This window comes from Oncorhynchus keta, unplaced genomic scaffold (assembly GCF_023373465.1).
Source record: "Oncorhynchus keta strain PuntledgeMale-10-30-2019 unplaced genomic scaffold, Oket_V2 Un_contig_6879_pilon_pilon, whole genome shotgun sequence".
In the NCBI taxonomy this organism is placed as follows: domain Eukaryota; kingdom Metazoa; phylum Chordata; class Actinopteri; order Salmoniformes; family Salmonidae; genus Oncorhynchus; species Oncorhynchus keta.
The window spans coordinates 1-7,500 of NW_026289119.1; the positions used below are offsets into that span (position 1 = coordinate 1).

Genomic DNA, 7,500 nt, shown 5'->3' on the forward strand with positions numbered 1-7,500 from the left:
GGTGACATGGCCTGCAGCCTATGGACCTGTTAATATATATTTTTGTGCAATTTCTCAGTTACACTAATGAGCCTTTGGCTGGTCAGTGCAGTAGAACCTTCACTGGGCAACGGCCGGCCCCCCTAGTAAGTTGGGCTGGCCAATTTTCCCATTCAAAGTCAAACGCGGCATCAGCATAGAGACGGGCTCCGACTGTCATCAGTAAGACAGCCAATATAGACTGTCATCAGTAAGACAGCCAATATAGACTGTCATCAGTAAGACAGCCAATATAGACTGTCATCAGTAAGACAGCCAATATAGACTGTCATCAGTAAGACAGCCAATATAGACTGTCATCAGTAAGACAGCCAATATAGACTGTCATCAGTAAGACAGCCAATATAGACTGTCATCAGTAAGACAGCCAATATAGACTGTCATCAGTTAGACAGCCAATATAGACTGTCATCAGTAAGACAGCCAATATAGACTGTCATCAGTAAGACAGCCAATATAGACTGTCATCAGTTAAACAGCCAATATAGACTGTCATCAGTAAGACAGCCAATATAGACTGTCATCAGTTAAACAGCCAATATAGACTGTCATCAGTTAAACAGCCAATATAGACTGTCATCAGTTAAACAGCCAATATAGACTGTCATCAGTTAAACAGCCAATATAGACTGTCATCAGTTAAACAGCCAATATAGACTGTCATCAGTAAGACGGCCAATATAGACTGTCATCAGTAAGACGGCCAATATAGACTGTCATCAGTAAGACGGCCAATATAGACTGTCATCAGTAAGACGGCCAATATAGACTGTCATCAGTTAAACAGCCAATATAGACTGTCATCAGTTAAACAGCCAATATAGACTGTCATCAGTAAGACAGCCAATATAGACTGTCATCAGTAAGACAGCCAATATAGACTGTCATCAGTAAGACAGCCAATATAGACTGTCATCAGTTAAACGGCCAATATAGACTGTCATCAGTAAAACGGCCAATATAGACTGTCATCAGTAAGACAGCCAATATAGACTGTCATCAGTAAGACAGCCAATATAGACTGTCATCAGTTAAACAGCCAATATAGACTGTCATCAGTAAGACAGCCAATATAGACTGTCATCAGTAAGACAGCCAATATAGACTGTCATCAGTTAAACAGCCAATATAGACTGTCATCAGTAAGACAGCCAATATAGACTGTCATCAGTAAGACAGCCAATATAGACTGTCATCAGTTAGACAGCCAATATAGACTGTCATCAGTAAGACAGCCAATATAGACTGTCATCAGTTAAACAGCCAATATAGACTGTCATCAGTAAGACAGCCAATATAGACTGTCATCAGTTAAACAGCCAATATAGATTACAGTAGCAGAAGGCTACAACCTTCTCTGGCTGTTGTAACTAAGGATATTACAGTAGCAGAAGGCTACAACCTTCTCTGGCTGTTGTAACTAAGGATATTACAGTAGCAGAAGGCTACAACCTTCTCTGACTGTTGTAACTAAGGATATTACAGTAGCAGAAGGCTACAACCTTCTCTGGCTGTTGTAACTAAGGATATTACAGTAGCAGAAGGCTACAACCTTCTCTGGCTGTTGTAACTAAGGATATTACAGTAGCAGAAGGCTACAACCTTCTCTGGCTGTTGTAACTAAGGATATTTCAGTAGCAGAAGGCTACAACCTTCTCTGACTGTTGTAACTAAGGATATTACAGTAGCAGAAGGCTACAACCTTCTCTGTCTGTAAGGATATTACAGTAGCAGAAGGCTACAACCTTCTCTGTCTGTAAGGATATTACAGTAGCAGAAGGCTACAACCTTCTCTGTCTGTAAGGATATTGCAGTAGCAGAAGGCTACAACCTTCTCTGTCTGTAAGGATATTACAGTAGCAGAAGGCTACAACCTTCTCTGGCTGTAAGGATATTACAGTAGCAGAAGGCTACAACCTTCTCTGGCTGTAAGGATATTACAGTAGCAGAAGGCTACAACCTTCTCTGGCTGTAAGGATATTACAGTAGCAGAAGGCTACAACCTTCTCTGGCTGTAAGGATATTACAGTAGTAGAAGGCTACAACCTTCTCTGTCTGTAAGGATATTACAGTAGCAGAAGGCTACAACCTTCTCTGTCTAAGGATATTACAGTAGCAGAAGGCTACAACCTTCTGTCTGTAAGGATATTACAGTAGTAGAAGGCTACAACCTTCTCTGTCTGTAAGGATATTACAGTAGCAGAAGGCTACAACCTTCTCTGTCTGTAAGGATATTACAGTAGCAGAAGGCTACAACCTACTCTGGCTGTAAGGATATTACACTAGCAGAAGGCTACAACCTTCTCTGGCTGTAAGGATATTACAGTAGCAGAAGGCTACAACCTTCTCTGTCTGTAAGGATATTACAGTAGCAGAAGGCTACAACCTTCTCTGACTGTTGTAACTAAGGATATTACAGTAGCAGAAGGCTACAACCTTCTCTGGCTGTTGTAACTAAGGATATTTCAGTAGCAGAAGGCTACAACCTTCTCTGGCTGTTGTAACTAAGGATATTACAGTAGCAGAAGGCTACAACCTTCTGTCTGTAAGGATATTACAGTAGCAGAAGGCTACAACCTTCTCTGTCTGTAAGGATATTGCAGTAGCAGAAGGCTACAACCTTCTCTGTCTGTAAGGATATTACAGTAGCAGAAGGCTACAACCTTCTCTGGCTGTAAGGATATTACAGTAGCAGAAGGCTACAACCTTCTCTGTCTATAAGGATATTACAGTAGCAGAAGGCTACAACCTTCTCTGTAAGGATATTACAGTAGCAGAAGGCTACAACCTTCTCTGTCTGTAAGGATATTACAGTAGCAGAAGGCTACAACCTTCTCTGTCTGTAAGGATATTACAGTAGCAGAAGGCTACAACCTTCTCTGACTGTTGTAACTAAGGATATTACAGTAGCAGAAGGCTACAACCTTCTCTGGCTGTTGTAACTAAGGATATTTCAGTAGCAGAAGGCTACAACCTTCTCTGGCTGTTGTAACTAAGGATATTACAGTAGCAGAAGGCTACAACCTTCTGTCTGTAAGGATATTACAGTAGCAGAAGGCTACAACCTTCTCTGTCTGTAAGGATATTGCAGTAGCAGAAGGCTACAACCTTCTCTGTCTGTAAGGATATTACAGTAGCAGAAGGCTACAACCTTCTCTGGCTGTAAGGATATTACAGTAGCAGAAGGCTACAACCTTCTCTGTCTGTAAGGATATTACAGTAGCAGAAGGCTACAACCTTCTCTGTCTGTAAGGATATTACAGTAGCAGAAGGCTACAACCTTCTCTGTCTGTAAGGATATTACAGTAGCAGAAGGCTACAACCTTCTCTGTCTGTAAGGATATTACAGTAGCAGAAGGCTACAACCTTCTCTGTCTGTAAGGATATTACAGTAGCAGAAGGCTACAACCTTCTCTGGCTGTAAGGATATTACAGTAGCAGAAGGCTACAACCTTCTCTGGCTGTAAGGATATTACAGTAGCAGAAGGCTACAACCTTCTCTGTCTGTAAGGATATTACAGTAGCAGAAGGCTACAACCTTCTCTGTCTGTAAGGATATTACAGTAGCAGAAGGCTACAACCTTCTCTGTCTGTAAGGATATTACAGTAGCAGAAGGCTACAACCTACTCTGTCTGTAAGGATATTACAGTAGCAGAAGGCTACAACCTTCTCTGACTGTTGTAACTAAGGATATTACAGTAGCAGAAGGCTACAACCTTCTCTGGCTGTTGTAACTAAGGATATTTCAGTAGCAGAAGGCTACAACCTTCTCTGGCTGTTGTAACTAAGGATATTACAGTAGCAGAAGGCTACAACCTTCTGTCTGTAAGGATATTACAGTAGCAGAAGGCTACAACCTTCTCTGTCTGTAAGGATATTGCAGTAGCAGAAGGCTACAACCTTCTCTGTCTGTAAGGATATTACAGTAGCAGAAGGCTACAACCTTCTCTGGCTGTAAGAATATTACAGTAGCAGAAGGCTACAACCTTCTCTGTCTATAAGGATATTACAGTAGCAGAAGGCTACAACCTTCTCTGTCTGTAAGGATATTACAGTAGCAGAAGGCTACAACCTTCTCTGTCTGTAAGGATATTACAGTAGCAGAAGGCTACAACCTCTGTCTGTAAGGATATTACAGTAGCAGAAGGCTACAACCTTCTCTGACTGTTGTAACTAAGGATATTACAGTAGCAGAAGGCTACAACCTTCTCTGGCTGTTGTAACTAAGGATATTTCAGTAGCAGAAGGCTACAACCTTCTCTGGCTGTTGTAACTAAGGATATTACAGTAGCAGAAGGCTACAACCTTCTGTCTGTAAGGATATTACAGTAGCAGAAGGCTACAACCTTCTCTGTCTGTAAGGATATTGCAGTAGCAGAAGGCTACAACCTTCTCTGTCTGTAAGGATATTACAGTAGCAGAAGGCTACAACCTTCTCTGGCTGTAAGGATATTACAGTAGCAGAAGGCTACAACCTTCTCTGTCTGTAAGGATATTACAGTAGCAGAAGGCTACAACCTTCTCTGTCTGTAAGGATATTACAGTAGCAGAAGGCTACAACCTTCTCTGTCTGTAAGGATATTACAGTAGCAGAAGGCTACAACCTTCTCTGTCTGTAAGGATATTACAGTAGCAGAAGGCTACAACCTTCTCTGTCTGTAAGGATATTACAGTAGCAGAAGGCTACAACCTTCTCTGGCTGTAAGGATATTACAGTAGCAGAAGGCTACAACCTTCTCTGGCTGTAAGGATATTACAGTAGCAGAAGGCTACAACCTTCTCTGTCTGTAAGGATATTACAGTAGCAGAAGGCTACAACCTTCTCTGGCTGTAAGGATATTACAGTAGCAGAAGGCTACAACCTTCTCTGTCTGTAAGGATATTACAGTAGCAGAAGGCTACAACCTTCTCTGGCTGTAAGGATATTACAGTAGCAGAAGGCTACAACCTTCTCTGGCTGTAAGGATATTACAGTAGCAGAAGGCTACAACCTTCTCTGGCTGTAAGGATATTACAGTAGCAGAAGGCTACAACCTTCTCTGGCTGTAAGGATATTACAGTAGCAGAAGGCTACAACCTTCTCTGGCTGTAAGGATATTACAGTAGCAGAAGGCTACAACCTTCTCTGGCTGTAAGGATATTACAGTAGCAGAAGGCTACAACCTTCTCTGTCTGTAAGGATATTACAGTAGCAGAAGGCTACAACCTTCTCTGGCTGTAAGGATATTACAGTAGTAGAAGGCTACAACCTTCTCTGGCTGTAAGGATATTACAGTAGCAGAAGGCTACAACCTTCTCTGGCTGTAAGGATATTACAGTAGCAGAAGGCTACAACCTTCTCTGGCTGTAAGGATATTACAGTAGTAGAAGGCTACAACCTTCTCTGGCTGTAAGGATATTACAGTAGCAGAAGGCTACAACCTACTCTGGCTGTAAGGATATTACAGTAGCAGAAGGCTACAACCTTCTCTGGCTGTAAGGATATTACAGTAGCAGAAGGCTATAACCTTCTCTGTCTGTAAGGATATTACAGTAGCAGAAGGCTACAACCTTCTCTGGCTGTAAGGATATTACAGTAGCAGAAGGCTGCAACCTTCTCTGGCTGTAAGGATATTACAGTAGCAGAAGGCTGCAACCTTCTCTGGCTGTAAGGATATTACAGTAGCAGAAGGCTACAACCTTCTCTGGCTGTAAGGATATTACAGTAGCAGAAGGCTACAACCTTCTCTGGCTGTAAGGATATTACAGTAGCAGAAGGCTACAACCTTCTCTGGCTGTAAGGATATTACAGTAGCAGAAGGCTACAACCTTCTCTGGCTGTAAGGATATTACAGTAGCAGAAGGCTACAACCTTCTCTGGCTGTAAGGATATTACAGTAGCAGAAGGCTACAACCTTCTCTGGCTGTAAGGATATTACAGTAGCAGAAGGCTACAACCTTCTCTGGCTGTAAGGATATTATTGGGGCAAAATGATCTGCGTTTTTATCACACGTTTACTTACATATGTGATGATGTCATCTTTATGCTGCCATATTTTAGCCTGAGATGCTGAAAAAGAACACTACTATTTTGACTGCTTGTAATGATGCTGAAAACAGAACATTAAATGACTATTTAGACTGCCTGTCTGTGTCTTGCTTGTATGAAAAATGCTGCTGAGATCGCTGTATGCAAGGGCACACCTTTGGTTTTAGAAGTGTAATTGACACAACTTTCTTTGGTTTTAGAAGTGTAATTGACACAACTCTCTTTGGTTTTAGAAGTGTAATTGACACAACTCTCTTTGGTTTTAGAAGTGTAATTGACATAACTCTCTTTGGTTTTAGAAGTGTAATTGACACAACTCTCTTTGGTTTTAGAAGTGTAATTGACATAACTCTCTTTGGTTTTAGAAGTGTAATTGACACAACTCTCTTTGGTTTTAGAAGTGTAATTGACACAACTCTCTTTGGTTTTAGAAGTGTAATTGACACAACTCTCTTTGGTTTTAGAAGTGTAATTGACATAACTCTCTTTGGTTTGCTCTTTTGTCATATAAACTCTCCAAACAACCTTCCCGACCGCTTGGAGGTGTCCGCATGGTCCCAAAGCACACTGTCAACATCTTTTCTATCACATTCCAATGATAAAACTGGGTGGGTCAAAAACATGTCAGTTTTGAATGTGAGGGGGACATGCTTGCAAATGTAAAACAAAAAGAAAAGAAGATCCCTTATTTCCATAAGTATTGAGACTCGAATTTGAGGCACCTAAAGACTCAGACCATGAGACACAATATTCTCTGGTCTGATGAAACCAAGATTGAACTCTTTGGCCTGAATGTCAAGCGTGACGTCTGGAGGAAACCTGACACCAGTCCCATGACAGCCTCCACTGATCTCCAGTGGTGTTTTTTGTGTTAGTTTTAAACATGAGCTGGTTCAAAAAGACAAGGACCGTGTCTCGCCAGTCACTGATACAGAAATGGTTGAGAAACGTTGTACTGTACTGCCAATATTGGCTATGGCCGTCAAGTGACCGGGCGAAATCAGTGAGGGAGGCGCCCCACGCTCAAATGGAACAGTCATCTGTGCTGCTCTGTCAACAATCCAGCATGGGCCAATGGCTGTAAAAAGAATGGGCAAAACCATCGATCACGTGACTCCATTCATTCCTATAGGACGAGTCAATAGCGCACGACACGCTCAGTTTGAGCTACTCCAGGAATTGACTTTGCAGGCTAGCTCAGTGCTGCCCCCTCTGAGAAACTGAAGTTGAAGGCCGACCGAGGTACTGCAGGTTGCCAGTACGATTTTACAAAAGTCAGGACATACATCTGGTGTATTAGAAGCAATTATTACTATGATTGTATTCAATTTAAAAACCAAAATGGGGGGGGTGTTCTGCTAACAACGCCTGCAGTACCGCTGTCGGCCTTAACTCTCTGTTGCTTCAATGAGAGGGAATCGTTTTCCCCTGA

At 41.9% G+C, this 7,500-nt stretch overlaps 1 long non-coding RNA gene across 38 annotated transcripts; it reads right to left on the minus strand.

The window, feature by feature from the left end:
- Window positions 1-1,250: 1,250 nt before the first annotated feature.
- On the minus strand, window positions 1,251-6,071 carry LOC127926120 (uncharacterized). Of its 38 annotated transcripts, XR_008123348.1 has the most exons (9): window positions 5,935-6,071; window positions 4,731-5,504; window positions 4,430-4,515; window positions 3,664-3,706; window positions 3,105-3,491; window positions 2,617-2,745; window positions 1,692-2,042; window positions 1,542-1,591; window positions 1,251-1,491 (listed from the first exon to the last, which is right to left on the minus strand). It is a non-coding gene; the product is annotated as an uncharacterized LOC127926120 (long non-coding RNA). The 38 variants fall into 38 exon arrangements; XR_008123326.1 differs by lacking the exons at window positions 2,617-2,745; window positions 3,664-3,706 and adding exons at window positions 2,254-2,382; window positions 3,492-3,534 and having other exon boundaries at window positions 1,251-2,085; window positions 3,148-3,276; window positions 4,473-4,515; XR_008123333.1 differs by lacking the exon at window positions 2,617-2,745 and adding an exon at window positions 2,340-2,382 and having other exon boundaries at window positions 1,251-2,085; window positions 3,320-3,491.
- Window positions 6,072-7,500: the final 1,429 nt, after the last annotated feature.